General features: G+C 38.3%; 1 long non-coding RNA gene across 1 annotated transcript; it reads right to left on the reverse strand.

The window, feature by feature from the left end:
• Positions 1 to 1,245: 1,245 nt before the first annotated feature.
• Positions 1,246 to 3,946, reverse strand: LOC116098787. The gene is made up of 3 exons (XR_004121953.1): positions 3,878 to 3,946; positions 1,614 to 1,831; positions 1,246 to 1,523 (listed from the first exon to the last, which is right to left on the reverse strand). It is a non-coding gene; the product is annotated as an uncharacterized LOC116098787 (long non-coding RNA).
• Positions 3,947 to 19,815: the final 15,869 nt, after the last annotated feature.

Here is a 19,815-nt window from a genome sequence, read left to right on the forward strand (position 1 = left end):
ATCAAGTTTGAAGAAGAAGACTTTATAAGTTATTCTTTCTCTGAGATGAATGCTTTTCCAAATTATCAGAGTTAATGAACCAAATTCTTACCCTCACTTAATGTCTGTACCACTCACCAAGCAGAACCATTGTTCATTGAAACAGTTGGTGAATGACTTTATGGATAGACCATCTTAATACCTACACCCTTTCTTAAATAAATGTAACCTGTTCTGTGTGAGCTGAGAATGAAGTCACTCACTCAAGTCAAATAGCTTTGACCATAGCAGGAAGTCTGTATCCAAAAATTGAGCCTACAATTCATTTCTTGGTGCAGCAGAACTATCAACTCTCAGCTTAGCTACGATGGAGGTAAAATCCTTTGTGATGTGAGGGTCATTGAAATACAGCCTTATTACAATGAATCCCAATGTCTAAAAATTGTTTTTATTTTGGGCTTGTACCACAGTAAGAGCCAAGATTTTAAACTCTACTAAATACAAAACAAACAAAAAGACTTTATATACTCATGTTCATTTAAGAAAATACTAGTAGTGATGTATTATTTTTGAGTATACAGCTAAAATGTTTGGAGTTATTTAAAATATATTGAGAAAAATGTATTTTCACTATTGCTGTAGACGAGCATCTACATAAGACTGTTAAATCGATTGTTGTTTAATATCAAACAACTTTTATAATACTTATTTTTATTTTTATAATATTTTATAAATTTTAAGGAATACGACAAAAATATATTATAGGTATTGAAGGGGGTTCTATGGGAGGAGCAGTGGTACAAAAGGGGAACAAGAATGTGATTCAATTCTATTTAATTAAAATATGTTTTTAAATGTTAACCAATTCAGATAAATTGAAATCATGTAACTTTTCTGATAATGCAATAAAAGTTAAAAAAAAAGAAAGAAAAAAAAAAGAAAAATCATCAAGAATTTAAAAGGGTTAGACAGCAGGTAATAGTGTAAACATCTTCCTGTACGCTATTGTCAAAGTATCCTGTGGACAACATGCTTGTATTCCTCGGATAGTTGTGTTAAAATATTAACCTGGGATAAGATGGTTCAAAACAGAAGAGGCTTGAGAAGTAATTAGAATGAAGTAATTTGAGAAATGTAGACATTCAATGATGCCCTGTTTTTTAAGGTGGAAGGAACAGAGATAGTTCAGGTGACCACATGAGGATTCAGTTACAGGAGGTATAAGGGAACCCCAGAAAATCAGGACTCTAGTCTTCCCAAGACCTTCTGTTGCCTTGATTGTGGACTTAGCACCCTCCAAAGATGGGAAGTGTATATCACTTTTAATTCTGTGAAGTCTGGTGTTTTGTGATGGTTTTCATCCATATTACCTTCTTCTTCTCTTATCCTGATGAAATCCTTTTTCCAAAGAAGCTTCCTTATATTGGTTTCTTTAAAAAAAGTCATTGAGTTTAATTATGGTTGCTGCCATACATAGGAACTTGCTTTTTGAAAATGAGCAGTTTACCAGTGACTGCATCTTGAAGAAAATGACAGCTTCTTCTCTGCAAGTTTTAAGAGAAAGTTCATCATTACCAAACAAAGGCAGTATATAGATAAATGTGTGACAGAATACAGCGCTTTTATTAACATACCCATCTAAGGCACAGTACAAAAGTGAAGTTGATCATGAGAGGGTGGCTCAGGAAAGATGCCTAGTTGGCGTCAGTGGTCTGCTGAATCCAGTCCAGGTAGTTGCACACTTTGGTGTAGATACTAGGTTTTCCTTTCTCACCAGAGCTTGTATCCCAGGAGCGAATATGTTGGAGTCCTTCATTTCAGACCATGGGGTCACCAGAGTCATATTGGTCACCTGAAGAAGAAGAAAAAGACAATCCATGTTCTTGTTGATGCTCAGAAGAGATGATGAGTCTAGAAGTATCCCTGCATTATCCTAGGGGCTATTTCTTCAGTCTTTCAAATGGCACCCACTTTACTCCTGGAAATCCAGCACACAAACTTCTTACTATATCACAGATAAATTATCTTTTGATGGCCTCACTTCCTTCTGCCAAAGTATTGCAGGAGTAATAAAAGGTGAAGACTGGAGATTTCTGACCACCTCACCAGCTCTTCCAGAAGAGTTTCTGGCAATCCACCTTAAAATGTTGTCTGTGTATATTGTCTAGACACCATTGCTGTGGTATCATTTTTAATTATTATTCAATTTTATTTATTTACATTCCATATGTTGTCCCTCTTTCTTGTCCCTCCTTCCCAAGTTCTTAACCCCATCCCCCATATCCTTTGCTTCTGAGAGGGTGGTCCCCCCACCCACCCATCTACCCCCCACTTCATCCCTGCCAGCATCACCATTCCCTGAGACATCAAGTTTTTACAGGATTAAGTGCAGCCCCTCCTACTGAAGCTAGATAAGGTTGTCCTCTGTTACATATGTGCTGGGAGCCACAGACTAACCCATGTATGCTCTTTGGTTGGTGTTTAGCCTGTGGAAGCTTTGAGGAGTCGAGGTTAGTGGATACTATTGTCCTTCCTATTGGTTACAATGCCCTTCAGCTCCTTCAGTCCTTCCCCTAAATCTTCCATAGGGGTCCCTGACTTCAATCCAAAGGTTGTCTATAAGTATTTGCATCTGTCTTAGTCAGCTGCTGGTAAAGCCTCTTCAAGGACAGCCATGCTAGGGGCTCCATTTCTGTGGTATCTTCCCGCCCCACACCTGATTCTAACCATTGAATTACAAACAAAACTTAGTTTATCATAAAGATATTACTCACCTTTCATATTCAGCCTCAGAAAAAATTATTTTAATTTTATTTTTACATATGTATGTGGAGTGTGTGTGCACATGTGTACTGTGCTTTTGTACATATATGTGGGTAGGGAAGCACGTGCACATGTGTGAGCAGGTAATGGAGGCCTAAAGTTGATGTTCGATGTCCTTTTTCACTGTGCTCCATTTTTATTTATCAAGAGTTTCTTGTTGAATTTAAATTTGTTGATTCTTGCTCAGGAAAGTCCTTGTATTTGACTCTCTAGGGCTAGCATTATAGGTGGCTGATAGCACATTTTACATGGAATTTGAGGATCCAAATTTCAACTGTTGACCTTTGAAGTAAGTGGTTTATCTACTAAGCCATTTTTTTCCAGCTCCCAGATACATATTTATAATCTTCTGCATTTCATATGGAGAAATGTGTCAAGAGAAGTGAGACTGATGAGCCAGACAGAGGAGGAAGACAAACTCACTTTCCTCATCTAGGAAGCCAACACAGAGCCTGTTTCTTGTAATATGATGTAGATAGGCTATGTGACAGAGTCTGACAGCATGGGAGCATTTACACAATGAAGATCTGGGAAGCTGTCTGTGAAGAGCAGAAATGGATAATTATCCACAGCATCCCATGATACTTCTTTCCCATTCTCTCTTTGCTCTAACAATATTTGTTTCTTTCAACTTGTCTAGGTCTGAGAATCTGGAGGTTTATTTTTTTTTCCTGGAAGATTTTCTAAAGAGTTTTAACCAACTAGTTCTTCTTTCTTGGACAAAAACATTAGTAGTGACAGATTTGAAGTTCCAAGATGCTTTTCTTCAACTGTGTTCTCAAAGTGAATCCCTCAAAGTTCTATATACTACCCCAGTATCTAATTCTATGACAATCACCAATCACATGTAAATTATATACACTGATATCTTTCTGGTAATTTTTGTTTTATCTTCTGTATGATCTCAGCAAAAAAGTCTTTTTAACTTTGAATGACATATTTCAAGACTATGTGTGTCTAAAATTATCTTCAGAGAAATGTACTTTGAGTGAGATTTTAGACCAGGCAATCACCTTTATGTCTTATCTGTTTAGGGCCTCTCACATTTGAGACTCATGTCCCAGGGAACACTTACTGTGTCACCCCAGCCTGACACAAGACACTCAGAAGCTTGGCAGAGAAACAGTGGACAGATGAAAGTTGATGGTGGCTAGTGAGTTCAGTTTTGTCAGTATGATGTCATTAACAGTGTTGATATTGTCATAGTTAGGGGGAAGGATGAACTTGGCTGCATTAGTGAGTTGCTTACCGCCCTTACTTTCATGAATGTTGAATTCCCCCAGATAGACCTGTAGTTAGTTATATTTGTAATGATTAACAGTTTTTAAAGTATCCATCTTGGAGTTCTCTCCCCTCCCCACCTCTAATCATGAACATAAACAGGAATAGCATCTTACTCAAGAATTCAGTTCACTGCACTTTAGGTAGTACCAGTTGCTGCTGTTGTTGCATAGTTAGAGAGTTCTGTACACATCAATGCTAGTGCAAACTCAGAGCCCACTATCTCATTAGAATTCAAGAAGAGATGGAGAAAAGTGCCCCCATATAAAACAGTAGGTGAAAACAGGATTGGAGAAGATTGATTGGCAGTTCATATTTCTTTTCTGGTTTTGATCACAAAGATTTAAGGGGAAGTGAGAAAGTCTTCAGAGATGGAAAGCATTTAGAGCAGAGAATATATTCTCCCTTTTTCATGTTATAGAAATATGGTACATTTTATTACTTTATGTGACATTTTAATAATAGCCTTTGAGATATAATTATTGATAGAGTATATGTAGACTTATGTTTTTAAACTAATTCATTATTTAGAAAAATGTCTATAAAACCCAAGGGCAACATCTGTCATTAATTATAAAATTTCTATGAGTAACAAATACACATAGGCTCTGATTTTTCTTTTTTGAATCCATGAAGTGGGCTTAGTAGGTAAAGGTGCTTGCTGTTAAGCCTGATGATCTGATTTTGATTCCTGAAACCCATATGGTAGAATGAAAGAAACAACTATAGCAACTTGTCCTCTGCCCTCTACATGCACCCCATCCCCAGATAAATAATAAATGCAAAAATATTTAACTCATCAAACATGTTACTATTTTATCAACATTTTTGTGAAGCTAAGGGAAAGTGACAGTTTAGGACTGTGAATATTGAATACTTATGACTTGAAGCAGTGAGCAGCAGTCAGTATCCATTGGTCACTGATAAGAGAGCCTCCAGACAAGTGGTAGTCAACATTCAGGGATACCTGATAGGAGACAGAGATGTTCTTACATGTGTAGCCTCCAATAATCTTAGCAGTGTTATCATTAGTGGGAATAGCAGCTATCAGGGAAGAGGCAGAAATTCTGTTATACAGATTGGTCATAGAATTCTATACTATGAAGCCTATGCAGACTAATAATAACACAGGAGGTTACAGTGTTCTCTTTCACCAAATCAGGAAGTGTTGGGTTTTAGGTAGGTAGTTGTTTCTTTTCTTTTTAGTATTTTATTAATTTCAATGTAGGGTTTTTTTTTTTTTTTTTTTTTTTTTTTTGAGACAGGGTTTATCTGTGTAGCCATGTAGGTCAAGTTGGCCTTGAACTCAGTGATACACCTACCTCTGCCTCCAGAGTGCTGAGATTAAAGATGTGCTCCATCATTACCCAGCTTCAGTGTAGGTATTTTCATAACTTATTATTATATGCCTCTTATGTGAAACTCCTTATATAAGCAAGCGATCACCTTTAGATAATGCTTTATGTTTGCTAAACATTGTTATGTAAACATGTAAGAATACATATGTTTATACACACACACACACACACATAGAGTATTCACAATACAGCAGAAACTTATAAAAATGTCTTACAACAGCTATTTTGGATATAAATATCACTTTTAATGTAGAATTAGACTCAACATGCAGATAAGTTAAGTTCTGTGATGGTTGTGTATATTTATGGTGGCTGATGAAGTGAATTAGCTATTTCTAGCAGATAATAGAAGTGGAGCCTGAAAAAACCCACTTGAGAATATCCTAGCTCTGAAGGAAATAATTATTGTGAATTTTTATTTTGTCAGCTTTTTCTTTGGATTTAACCTAAATTGTTTGAGCATTGTATAGAGCATTACATTATCTTCCCCTGATCTTTTCTTTTATCTTGATTATCTCTCTACCATTTATTACTGCATTTAACACTGAGAACTATGACCTGCATATTTGTTAAGATTTCTTGTAGCTATTAATGGCTTTTTTGTGGTTTATAGATTTTGTTTTATAATATTTAAAAATATGATTTAGGGACAGAAGTTTCTAAGGTTGTACTAAAACTATACCTGTTCAATATGGCAAATGCTAGTATATAGTATTAATGTGCTGACTGGTTTTGTCTGTCAACTTGACACAAGCTGGAGTTATTGCAGAGAAAGGAGCCTCCTTTTAGGAAACGTCTCCATGAGATCCAGCTGTAAGGCATTTTCTCAATTAGTGATCAAGGGTGGGAAGGCCTATTATGAATAGTGCCGTCTCTGGGCTGGTAGTACTAAATTCTATAAGAAAGCAAGCTGAACAAGCCAGGGAGAGAAAGCCAGTAAGTAACATCCCTCCATGGCCTCTGTATCAGCTCTTGCTTCCTGACCTGCTTGAGTTCCAGTCCTGACTTCCTTTGGTGATGAACTGCAATGTGGAAATGTAAGCTGAATAAATCCTTTCCTCCCCAACATTCTTATTGGTCATGATGTTTGTGCAGGAATAGAAACCCTGACTAAGACAAACTGGTACCAGCATAGTGGGATATTCCTGTGACCATGTTTTGGGGAAGACTGTGGAAGGACTTTGAAACTTTGGGCTGGAAGAGTCATGGCTGTTAAGAGCTCTGTGGGAAATTCTGTAGGAGCTTGGTAGATAATGTTGAGAACAGTGCAAATGATGGAGCCCTGCTTTTTGAAATTTCAGTGGGAAGATTAAAGACTCTTATCAGAGCTGTTGTTGTTTTGATTGTGAAGATTTTGTGGTTTTGGTTATCTGGGACTGAAGAATCAGCTGTGGTTAACAAGATACCAGAACTACTAAGGTGAAACCTTTGCATTAATGGGACTATTGATGCTGGTTAGCTGGAGCTAAGAAATTAGTGGTGATTAAAAAGAAACCAGCATCATTGAGGTGAAACCTTCTGGGAAATATTTTCTGAGAGCACAAAGAATCCAGAGATAGCCAATGTTGTACCTTGTGCTGTAGCTGGACTTGGTAATATGTAAGAGTCACCCAGGTGGTACTGTTTTTAAAGGCATTAAGGGGTCATGAAGAGTAGCTGAGGCTCAGCAATGTGAAAGGCTATAGAAGGCCATTGGTGCAGCCTCAGTAGTGTTTGAAGGCCCAGCGCTGAAGGGGTAATGCAAAGGAGTTGAAGCTTGTCACCAGGAACTGAGCCTATGAGAAGCTATCAGAAGACAGCCAGTACCATGAGATGACCACCAAGAACAGCAGCAGCAGTGGAGTACAGGCTAGAGCCTAGAAGACAAGCTGTGTGCTACAAAGAGCAGAGCTGGAGAAGTGACCCAAGACCTTGGAGGAGCTCAGAAAATCATGAATGGATCCCAAACATTGGATGGTTAGAGTTTCATTTTGCTTTTGACTGTGACTGTGCCCTGATAATTTTTCCCTCTTGAAGTAATAAAGTATTTTAGTGGAGCCCACAGTTAAGAGAATTTGAATTGTAAAAGATATTGGATATTTTAAAGGGATTGAAATTTTAATATGCAAAGACTGTGGGACTTTTAAAATTATTTAGACCTTGGGGATGAATAAGAAAGTAAGGGTTAAGGCTTAACAGTGATGCATTTGTGTGTTACATTGACAATGGGTCAATTGTACTGGGTGGTTTTGTGTGTCAACTTGACACAAGCTTGAGTTATCACAGAGAAAGATGCCTCTCTTGAGGAAATGACTCCATAAGATCCAGATGTAAAGAATTTTCTCAATTAGTGATCAAAGGTGGAAGGGTAAGGTGCAATAACTTATTTTTTACCTTAGAAATATTTTTTGCATGCCCCACACCACTGTACTCCTAAGAATTTCACTGAGGTAGATGGTACTTGAATTTTGTTTCAGTTTATTTCCCCATCATCTGATATGCATATGTGTTACCAATGAGTCCAAAGTGGTTCCTGCTCACTTGGTCCAATTGGCATAAATGTCATCAATATAGTACACCAATGTGATACTTTGTGGAAGAGAAGGTTGATCAAGATCCCCTCTAAGTTATGACACAGGGCAGAAGGTTAATATATCCTTGAGACAAAACTGTAAAGGTATACTGTTGACCTTTTCAACTGAAAGCAAATTGCTTCTGGTTGTCTTTATGGACAGGTACTGAGAAGAAGGCATTTGCCAGATCAATGGCTGCATACTAGGTACCAGGGGATATGTTTATTTGCTCAAGTAAAGAAACTACATCTGGTACAGCAGCTGCAACTGGAGTTACTACCTGATTTAGTTTTTGATAGCCAACTGTCATTCCCCATGATCCATCTGTCTTCTGCACTAGCCACATAGGAAAGTTAAAGGGAGATGTGGGGGGAACCACCACCCCTGCATCTTTCAAGTCCTTGATGGTGGCAGTAGTTTCTGCAGTTCTTCAAGGAACACCATACTGTTTTTGGTTCATTATTTTCTCTGGCAGAGGCAACTCTATAGGTTTCCATTTAGCCTTTCCAACAATAATAGCCCTCACTCCATAGGTCAGGGAACCAATGTGAGAATTCTGCCAATTTCTTAGTATACCTGTCCCAATTATACATTCTGGAACTGGGCAAATGAACATAGGATATGCTCAGGGACATACTGGACCTACTGTGAGTTGGACATTAGTCAAAACACCACTAATCACCTGTCTTCCATAAGCCCCTACTTTAACTGGAGGGCCACAATGTTCTTGGGATCTCCTGGGATCAGCATTAATTCAGCGCCAGTATCTAATAGTGCCAGGGACAGCATACAATAACAGGGACTGTCTGCAGTAAGCTGGTATGGAGACATCTCAGAAGCCTGCAGCAGCTCCTTGTAGAAAAGGATGGTGTCTGGGCCCCTGAGAAGCAGGAGACACATCCCTCCAGGGGACCTGCCATCTTAAATAAGGGACTGCCTGCAGTAGGCTGGAATGGAGACATCTCAGTAGCCCATGGCAGCTCTTTGTAACAAACAGTTGTTCCCATTTCTCCTAACCTTAGCTCTGGACAACCACTATATAGATTTCATTTGTGCCTGAACTGTTTTTCATTTGGCCTTGGTGTGCATAAATATTCTATTATATCTGACTTTCTTACTTCTTTCTCCTTCTGCTCTGGTGAATTTGGTGAAACTAGATATTCCTTGATGTAATGATTCTTAAACAATTAAAAAAATTGAGACATGGGGAACAGCACAGCACAGTTCTAATGGTCCAGGTGCATGCTGTGTGTTCTCATCTTGAAAATAATGTAATAAATGTACAATGGTAGTTCCAGATTAATGCTTGACTTACAAATTAAGTTTGAAGAAATTATTAGAAAATGAAATAGAGCCAACATTGGGACCCCAAGAAAGGAAAAAACTATTGAAGTTATGAACGAACTTTTGAGAGTTGTTCCTGGATAAACAAGTATAGAATATGTAAAATCTTATATTAGTAAAACTTAACACTGGGACTCTTAGGAGAGCCAATGTGTGCAATGTGTAGAAGCAGAAAGCTAGTGGATCTATTGAGTGAAGGATTAACTTGATTCTTTCTGGCCACTGCCTGGCAGCTTTTCCCATGTCATTTATCATTAGGGCTTCACAAGAAAATGCAAGTAGCTGGCCTCAGAGCTCTGATCTCTGAAATATAAAGTTTAAATAATAAGTGTGCAATTATTATTTTGGCTATAGTCCTGGGAATAGGGAAACTTGAAACTTTGGGAACAATTGTTGATTCTTTGTGGGATGTGGTTATTCTTTTGAATTTGATTTGGCAGTGATTATATAATGTTCTTTATTTTTTTTTTTTTAGCCTGCTTTTGGAGTATCAATAAAAGACTGGGGCAAGAAAAAGGCAAGAGAGCCTGTAGAGCGAGAGTGAGTAGTATGTGAGGTGAATGTGGAGATTGAATGAAGAGTGAGAGAGAGTGAGCATGAGAAGAGTATGTGAAGAGAGAATGTGAGGCGTGTATGGAAAATGCGTGTTAGTGAAAGGAGAGTGCATGTGATGTGTATGTGCGAGATGTATGTGAAGAGTATTTGTGAGAGTGAAAGGGGAACACACAGAGGTGTGTATGAGTGTGAGACTTCAAGAAGAGTGTATAGGAGAAAAGCAGAGTGCACAGAAGAATGTAAGAGTGTGTGCAGATTCAAGCTGTGAGCAAATGAGCAAACAAGAAAGAGCAGAGAATGAGAGAGAAACTTTAAGCCTTGAAAAATCGCCTATCAGCTTGTACACAAAAAGTAGTCTGTGTATATTTATTATGCACCTTCTAGATATCCCTGCTTCCAGTTGAGAACTCTGATCCTGTATCAAGCCTGGACCCCATCATAATAGATCCCCGAAAGTCTGATTATTTCCTTTCCCCCAGTATACAGTTACCCTTGTAAAAGGCCATAGGTCCCTCTGTGGAAGAACTGGAGGAAGGCTAACAGCAAAGCTTTTAGAGGTCTTATCAAGATCCTTCCTCAGGGGAAATTGACCACACCTTCATTCAAGGAGTTCTGGGTCTACAAACTGGCTCAAGTCTGAAAATTGATTCACTGGCCAAGATTGCCTTTTGCTATGATCCATGTAGCCTTTCTTCCATTTGTTTGAGAATATTTCTGCTTATACAGGTCAAACAGATATGCAGTAGGCTTCCTATCTATTTCATGCCTGGAAAGACCATGATGGATTAGCCAGTACCAAAGATCTGTATGAGCCATGCCATTTTAAGTTTCACCTCTCCTGTGCTGATCATTATGGGTTAGGTCATTCTAAACATTGGTTTGTCTATGCTGCCTATTATAATAACTATGATCACTTTGTTTCTGGCAATTTAATGTTGCCACCTGGCCCTTGCTTCCTCGGGGCCCAATTAAACCCATTGCATTTAATTCATCCAACCTCATCAGTTTGCATCTTAGGGTTTGCCTATTAGAGGATTCATGAAGGACTTCTGGGCTTTCCCATTGTGGAGGATTGGGTTTTACACCATGTATCCACTCTAGCATTGCAATTTTCCTGAGCCTTAAAAATCCCTTCCTCAACACTAAGCCAAGGGATATTAGACATCTCCAACTCCTTTTCAGTAGGCCATCTTTTGATAAATGCTTCAGCCAACTATTCAAACAAACTTCTGACACCTTTTTTTTTAACTGTGCAAGCTTCCATATTAAACCTAGAATCTCCACTCAGAGGGCCCATGCCAATAAACTCAGCCTGATCTCATTTTATGTTTCTTCCACCATTATCCCACACCCTTAAATCCATTCTCACACATATTCCCCAGAGTTCTGCTTGAAGGAATTAGTAAACTCATTAAGCTCCTTAGTATAGCACATTTCCTCATAGACTACACTTTCTATCCTCCCTGTTCTGCCTTGAGTCTGCTCATAGGTCTAGAAGAAACCATTGGTTTCTTGAGGAACATCAGCATTTATTGTTTTGCCTGGCATTTTCTTCAGACAAAGTCACTGCTGGTTTATTAGACTCCTCCTCCTCCTTCCTCAGAGGGATTAATTTCTTCCTGTGAAAAAGGCATTATTTCAAGGGGTAGTATTTAACTAATAGCTGTTTCAACATTGTTGATTTTCTTGGCACAAAGCGTATAAGAAAATGCAATGCATATACTTGCTGATTCATTCATTAGAAAACCTTATGGTAGTTCTTTACATGCATGCTTACTTTTCATTGTTAGAGGGACTGAGTTTGAGATCACCCTGGCCTTGGTAGCAAGTTCAAGGCCAGTCTGTGCAATTGTTCTGCTTTGAGTTTCAAAGTGCTGGGATTATAGAAGTATGCCACAGTGGATGGTGTGACATCATTTTATGATAAGCCCCCTTTTTGTCTGAACAGTTTTCTCTGAATACACTGCTCATAAAACATTCTGTGGTTTGGTTTTAATTGTGCCTTGTTGGATAGCAAAAAGCTCAAAGCAGTTATGGTTCAAATTTGAAGGAAGTTTTTCTACCAGACAATACAGTACTACTCTTGTTTCTCCATGTGCCGTTTGGGGTAATAATTGTTTGAAAATATTATGTCAATACTGTAAAGTTGTTCGTATTATCCCTTCATAAATGCATTTAAATTCTTGCCTCAGCTTAATAAGTGACATAATTTGTCAGTAATAGGACTTTAAAACATAAAACCCAATTTAACTTTGTATTCTGAAGTAAAAATAGATAAGTAATGTGGGATTTTTTTTTACAGTTGTACTCTCTCAGTGGCAAATCCTTTTAATTATTAGAGTAGTTCTGCTTGGAGTAGACAGTGCTGGTCCTTTCTAGTTATCTTGATGCAGTTCGGAGCACAAGAATACCATTCCCTAGTTTAGTTCAGAACACAAAAATCTGGTAAAGTATTCTTTGAAGCTTTGCTCTTTGGAAGGCACACATACATAGGACACAATTTAATTCAGTAAGGAAGAAACCAGGAACTATTAGTATTACAGTTACATAGAAATACTTCATTGTTTCCTTTTTCTACATTTGTAGTGAAATTTAAAATCACTGGCTGTATAAAATAGGTTACCCACATTGACAAAATTAAGGCCCAAAGCCTTGCTGCTGTTTGAATGTGAAACATTCCCCATATGCTTATATGTATGAATATTTGGTCCTCAGGAAGTAATGTTATTTATAAAGGTGATACAACCTTTAGGAGATTGCTAGAGAAAGCATGCCACTGTTATTGGAATTGGAGGTTTTATGGTGTGGCTGTACTTCTTCCTCCTCCTCTTCCTCCTCCTCCTTCCTTGATCTCTCTCTCCCTTCTTCCCCTCCTCTCCCCTCTGTCCCTTCCCCTCACATTTTTTCCCCAGACTTCTGCTACAAAGTAGTCTGTCTCACTTAGCTTCCATGTCTTCAGTATAAGGATACAGTGTGGCCACTCCAGAACCGTCAGCCAAAGTAAACATGTTCTCCCTTAAGCTGTTTTTGTCAAGGTGTTTTATCAATGTATCAGGAAAGTAACTAAGAGAGACTGCTTACTGATTTAGGGGACTGTGTTAGAGACTGCAGAGAGGTTACTCCCTGATATGCAACACTGTTTCCCACTCCTGTGGACAGTAGCAAAAGGGTTGCTTACTCAAGGCACATAGATGCAGATTAGGTTTAAATATTTAAAACCAGGATTTACAAAAATCAGAATGTCAAAGAAAAAATGACTGGCTCATACTTCGGAGGACTATATGTAGTGTATATTATTCAAAAGAGAACATATTACTCATTTTGTATGTCTTAACCACATGCATCCTAAACTCTCTAAATATTTGTGTAATATTTTAATAAATAAATTAACAACATAATATACCAGATGTGTACAAATCTGGTCATAAATATGTAAAAGAACTTTCAAAAATTATAGTTGTTTATAAATTTATCATTTAAAAGATTTTACATGAAAAGATGTTTTGATGATCAGTGACTCTGATAATGCTTAATTTCTTAGGCCTAAAAAGATGGATCAGCACTTAAGAGCACTTACTGACCTTTCAGTAGACTGAGGTTTTATCCCCAGAAAATATGAGGGCCTTGCCAAATCTCTGAAGGCAGATAGTACACCAGCATATGTGCTGGCAATATTTATGCACATAAAATAAAAATTAATAAATCTTCTAAACTAATAATTTATTTCTTAATTAATTACAGGTGTAAAAAATATGAGAAGGATCCTAAGTCACAGCGCCCAGTCTGATCCTGTGCCGTAGTGCTCCATACTCAAATACTGCCAGGAGAGAGCTGGTCTTCCAGGAGTACAGACATATCTGTGGGCACAGGTAAGACAACCAGTTCTGTTCAAATTCCTGGCCTAACCACACAGAGCCATCAGGACACAGGAACCAAGGAACAGCCTGGGATAGGATTCTTCCAGTTTCTGTCTGCCCCCTGGAGCTGACTCTGTGTCACAGCATTCCATACCCAAATCCCTCCCAGAGAAAACTAGTCTCCCAGGAGTACTGACACACCTCTTGCAGGAGGGACAAGCTTCAGACAAGAGACAGCAAGACCAGCTAACACCAGAGATAACCAGATGGTGAGAGGGAAGGGCAAGAACATAAGCATCAGAAACCAAGGCTACTTAACATCATCAGAACCCAATTTCCCCACCACAGAACCCTGAATACCCCAACACACCAGAAAAGCAAGACTCTGATTTAAAATCATATCTCATGATAATGATAGAGGACTTTGAGAAGGATGTAAATAACCCCCTGAAAGAAATACAGGAGAACACAGGTAAACAGGTAGAAGCCCTTAAAGAGGAAACACAAAAATCTCTTAAAGAATTACAGGAAAACATAGCCAAATTAGGTGAGAGAATTGAACAAAACTATCCAGGATCTAAAAATGGAAATGGAAACAATAAAGAAATCACAAAGGGAGACAACCCTAGAGATAGAAAACCTAAGAAATCAGTAATCATAGATGCAAGCATCACCAACAGAAAACAAGAGATAGAAGAGAGAATCTCAGGTGCAGAACATACCATAGAAAACACTGACAGAACAGTCAAACAAAACTTCCCTAACCTAAAGAAAGAGATGCCCATACACATACAAGAAGCCTACAGAACTCCAAATAGACTGGACCAGAAAAGAAATTCCTCTGGTCACATAATAGTCAAAGCACTGAAGACACTAAACAAAGAAAGTATATTATAAGCAGTAAGGGAAAAAGGTCAAGTAACATATAAAAGCAGATCTATCAGAATTATACCAGACTTCTCACTGGAGACTATGAAAGCTAGAAGATCCTTGGCAGATGTCATACAGACCCTAAGAGAACACAAATGCAAACCTGGCAAAACTCTCAATTACCATAGATGAACAAAAAAAGATATTCTATGACAAAACCAAATTTACACAATATCTTTCCACAAATCCAACCCTACAAAGGATAATACATGGAAAACTCAAACATAAGGAGGAAACTACATCCTAGAAAAAGCAAGAAAGTAATATTCTTTCAACAAACCCAAAAGAAGTTAGCCACACAAACATAAAAATAACATCAAAAATAACAGGAAGCAACAATCACTATTCCTTAATATCTCTTAACATCAATGGACTCAATTTCTCGATAAAAAGACATAGACTAACAGACTGGATGCATAAATAAGACCCAGCATTTTGCTGCATACAGGAAACTCATCTCAGTGTCAAAGACAGACACTGCCTTCTGAGTAAAGGGCTGGAAAACAATTTTCCAAGCAAATTGTCCCAAGAAACAAGCTTGAGTAGCCATTCTAATATCCAACAAAATAGACTTTCAACCAAAAACTATAAAACAAAAGATAAGGAAGGACACTTCATTCTCATCAAAGGAAAAATCTACCAAGAACTCTCAATTTGAACATCTATGCTCCAAATGCAAGGGCACCCACATTCATAAAAGAAACTTTACTAAAGCTCAAAGCACACATTGTACCTCACAGAATATTAGTGGGAGACTTCAACACCCCACTATCAGCAATGGACAGATCATGGAAACACAAACTATACAGAGACACAGTGAAACTAGCAGAAGTTATGAACCAAATGTATTTAACAGATATCTATAGAACACTTCATCCTAAAACAAAAGAATATGACTTATTCTCAGCACCTCATGGTACCTTCTCCAAAACTGATCATATAATTGGTTACAAAACAGGCCTCAACCGATACAAGAAGGTTGAAATAATCCCATGCATGCTATCAGACCACCATGGACTAAGGCTGGTCTTCAATACCAACACAAACAACAGAAAGCCCACATATGCATGGAAGCTGAACAATGCCCCACTCAGTGATAACTTGGTCAAGGGAGAAATAAAAAAAGAAATTAAAGACCTTTCTAGAATTTAATGAAAATGAAGGCACCACCTACCAATTAGGACACAATGAAAGCAGTGCTAAGAGGAAAACTCATAGCTCTAAGTGTCTCAAAAAAGGAACTGGAGAGAGCATACCCAAGCAGCTTAACAGCACATCTGAAAGCTCTAGAGCAAAAAGAAGCAAATACACATAAGTGGAGTAGACTGCAGGAAATAATCAAACTCAGGGCTGAAATCAACCAAGTAGAAACAAAATAACTATACAAAGAATCAACAAAACCAGAGTGCCCAGAGACAGTATCCTAATTGACAAAATTAGAAATGAAAAGAGAGCTATAACAACTGAAACTAAGGAAATTCAAAAAATCATCAGATCCAACTACAAAAGCCTACACTCAACAAAACTGAAAAATCTGGATGAAATGGACATTTTTCTAGATAGATACTAAATATCAAAAGTTAAATCAGGATCAGATAAAACCATCTTAACAGGCCCATAACCCCTAAAGAAATAGAAGCAGTCATTAAAAGTCTCCCAGCTAACAAAAGCCCAGGGCTAAAAGGGTTTAGTGCTAATTCCAGCACACCTTCAAAGAAGACCTAATACTAATACTCTTCAAATTATTCCACAAAATAGAAACAGAAGGAACACTATCCAATTTGTTCTATGAAGCCACAGTTATGCTGATACCAAAACCACAAAAATAGCTAACAAAGAAAGAGAACTTCAGACCAATTTCCCTTATGAACATCAGTGCAAAAATACTCAATAACATTCCTGCAAACTGAATCCAAGAAAACATCAAAACAATCATTCACCAAGATCAAGGAGGCTTCATCCCAGGGATGCAGGGGTGGGTCAATATAAGGAAATCCATCAATGTAATCCACTATATAAACAAACTCAATGATAAAAACCATATGATTATTTCATTAGATACTGAAAAGGAATTTGATAAAATTCAACATCCTTTCATATTAAAAGTCTTGGAAAAATTAGGAATTCAAGGCCCATACCTAAACATAGTAAAAACAATATATAGCAAACCAGTAGCCAACATCAAACTAAATGGAGAGAAACTTGAAACAATCCCACTAAGATCAGGGACTAGACAAGGCTGCTCACTCTCTCCCTATCTATTCCATATAGTACTTGAAGTTTTAGCCAGAGTAATTAGACAACAAAAGGAGAAAAAAGGTATACAAATTGGAAAGGAAGAACTCAAAATATCACTCTTTGCAGTTGATATGATAGTATACTTAAATGACCCCAAAATTCCACCAGAGAACTCCTACAGCTGATAAACAGTTTCAGCAATGTGGCCGGATATGAAATTAACTCAAACAAATTAGTAGCCTTCCTATACTCAAAGCATAAATGGGCTCATAAAGAAATTAGGGAAATGATATGATTCACAATAGTCACAAACAATATAAAAATATCTTGGTGTGACTTTAACCAAACAAGTGAAAGCTCTGTATGATAATAACTTCAAGTCTTTGAAGAAAGAAATAGAAGACCTCAGAAGATAGAAAGCTCTCCCATGCTCTTGAATTGGCAGGATTAGTATAGTAAAAATTGCCATCTTGCTGAAAGTAATCTACAGATTCATGCTCCAACATGTAATAAGGACATATATTCCATTATGTTCATACAATCCTTATTTATAATAGCCAGAAGCTCAAAATAATCCAGATGTCCCTCAGCAGAGGAATGGATTCAGAAAATGTGGTACATTTACACAATGGAGTATTACTCAGCTATTAAAAACAATGACTTCATGAAATTCGCAGGCAAATGGATAGAACTTGAAAATATCATCCTGAGAGACGTAACCCAGTCACAAAAAAACACACATGGTGTGCACTCACTGATAAGTGGATATTAGTGAAAAGTTTGGAATACCCAAGATTCAATTCACAGACCATATGAAACCCAAAAAGAAGAAAGACCAAAGTATGGATGCCTTAGTGTTTCTTAGGGGGAACAAACTGCTAACAGGTGGGAATTGGAGACAAAGTGTGGAGCAGAGACTGAAGGAAAGGACATCCACTTGGGGATCCATCCTATATACAGTCACCAAACATGGAAGCTATTGTGACTGCTGGGAAGTGCTTGCTGACAGGAGCCTGATATGACTGTCTCCTGAGAGGCTCTGCCAGAACCTGACAAATAGAGAGGCAGATGCTCACAGCCAACCATTGGATTGAGCGCAGGGTCCCTAATAGACCAGTTGAAGAAGGGAATGAAGGAGCTGAAGGGGTTTGCAGCCCCATGGAGAAAGCAACAGTGCCAACTGGCCAGATCCCCCTGAGCTCCTGGGGACTGGACCACCAACCAAAGAATACACATGGAGGGACCCATGGCTCTGGCCACATATGTGGCAGAGGATGGCTTTTTTGGACATCAGTTGGAGGAGAAGCCCTTGAATCTGAGGGTGTTTGATGCCCCAGTGTAAGGGAATGCCAGGGTAGGAAGACAAGAGTGGGTAGGTGGGTGGGGGAGCACCCTCATAGAGGCAGGGGAAGGGGGAATAGGATATGGAGGTTCCAAAGGGGAAACCTGGAGTGGGGAAAACATTTGAAATGTAAATAAAGAAAATATCAGAAAGAAAGAGAGAGAGAAAGAAAGAAAGAAAGAAATATGGAACACCATGAGAAGACCATTAAATCATAGGTATAGGTGAGAGGCAATACTCATAGGTCAGTGTCATAAACCAGATGTTCATAAAGTTACATGAAGCAAATAGAACACCAAATAGACAAGACCAGGAAAAGAAAAGAAAAACTCCCTGAAAAATATCAGTTTAAACATTAACAAAAGAAAGAAAGAAAGAAAGAAAGAAGGAAAAAAAGAAATTTGTACTGAAAACTGCAAGAGAAAAAACACAAGTCACCTATAAAGGAAAATCTCTCAGGATCCAGAATCTATCACCTGATTTATCAGCGAAAACTGTGAAATCCAGAAGAGTCTTGAGCCATGCATTCTTGAGTTGTAAAGCATCATATCTACCAACCAACACTACTGTACCTGATAGAACTATTTGTCATAGTTGAGGAAGAAAGAACTTTCCATGATGCAAAACTACCTTTAAAAAACCATGACCATGGGGTAGATCTCAAGTTAGGCCAGTTCCCTCAGCCTTGACTCTATCCTCCCCCCCCCACCCGCCACCCCATCTCTACTTCATACCACCGCCCCATCTCTACTCCATCCCCCCTCCCCCGTGTCTAATCCATCCCCTTGCCCCGTGCCTGCATTTCTTGTAGACAGGATAAATTAGCGATGGAATGTTTAAAAAATTATCGGGAATATTGATAAAACACAAAATCAATAGTGTAATTCATATAGTGTTTAAATAGTTGCTAAGTGACTTAAAAGTAACAGCTCAGAAGTTGAAAGTATAAAAGCTGCTTTTCAAAGTTTGTATAACTCAGACAAGTTTTAGGAAATTATATATGATACTATTGGCTAAATAGAAATGAAGCTAAGCTTGATCAGTGTATTTAACTCTGTAAGGTACTATCGAGATAGTCTTAAAAAAAAATGCCTGCACAGCATGACGACCTCAGCAAAAGAGACAGATAATAAGTAAAGATCACCAGGCGGTGGTGGCTCACGCCTTTAATCCCAGCACTTGGGGGGCAGAGAGGCAGGCGAACTCTCAGAAGAGTTCGAGGCCAGCCTGGTCTACAGAGTGAGTTCCAGGACAGGATAGCCAGGATTACATAGAGAAACCCTGCCACAGACAGCTTTGATGATGCCCTGCCCAAGAGAGGTGATGATTGTGGAGACAAGCAAGTGTTGGGATCTCAAAGATTCAGACTAATATTGCGATGGGTATAGGCAGTATGAGGATCTCCCATGCCTAGATATGGGTCCTTGGGATGACCTAGGGCACCAGAGGTTACGACAGAGGTACCAAAATATATACTCAAGGAAATTACTTCTTTCTCTCTTTCTTTCTTTCTTTCTTTCTTTCTTTCTTTCTTTCTTTCTTTCTTTCTTTCTTCC

Source organism: Mastomys coucha, unplaced genomic scaffold (assembly GCF_008632895.1).
Source record: "Mastomys coucha isolate ucsf_1 unplaced genomic scaffold, UCSF_Mcou_1 pScaffold20, whole genome shotgun sequence".
Taxonomy (NCBI): domain Eukaryota; kingdom Metazoa; phylum Chordata; class Mammalia; order Rodentia; family Muridae; genus Mastomys; species Mastomys coucha.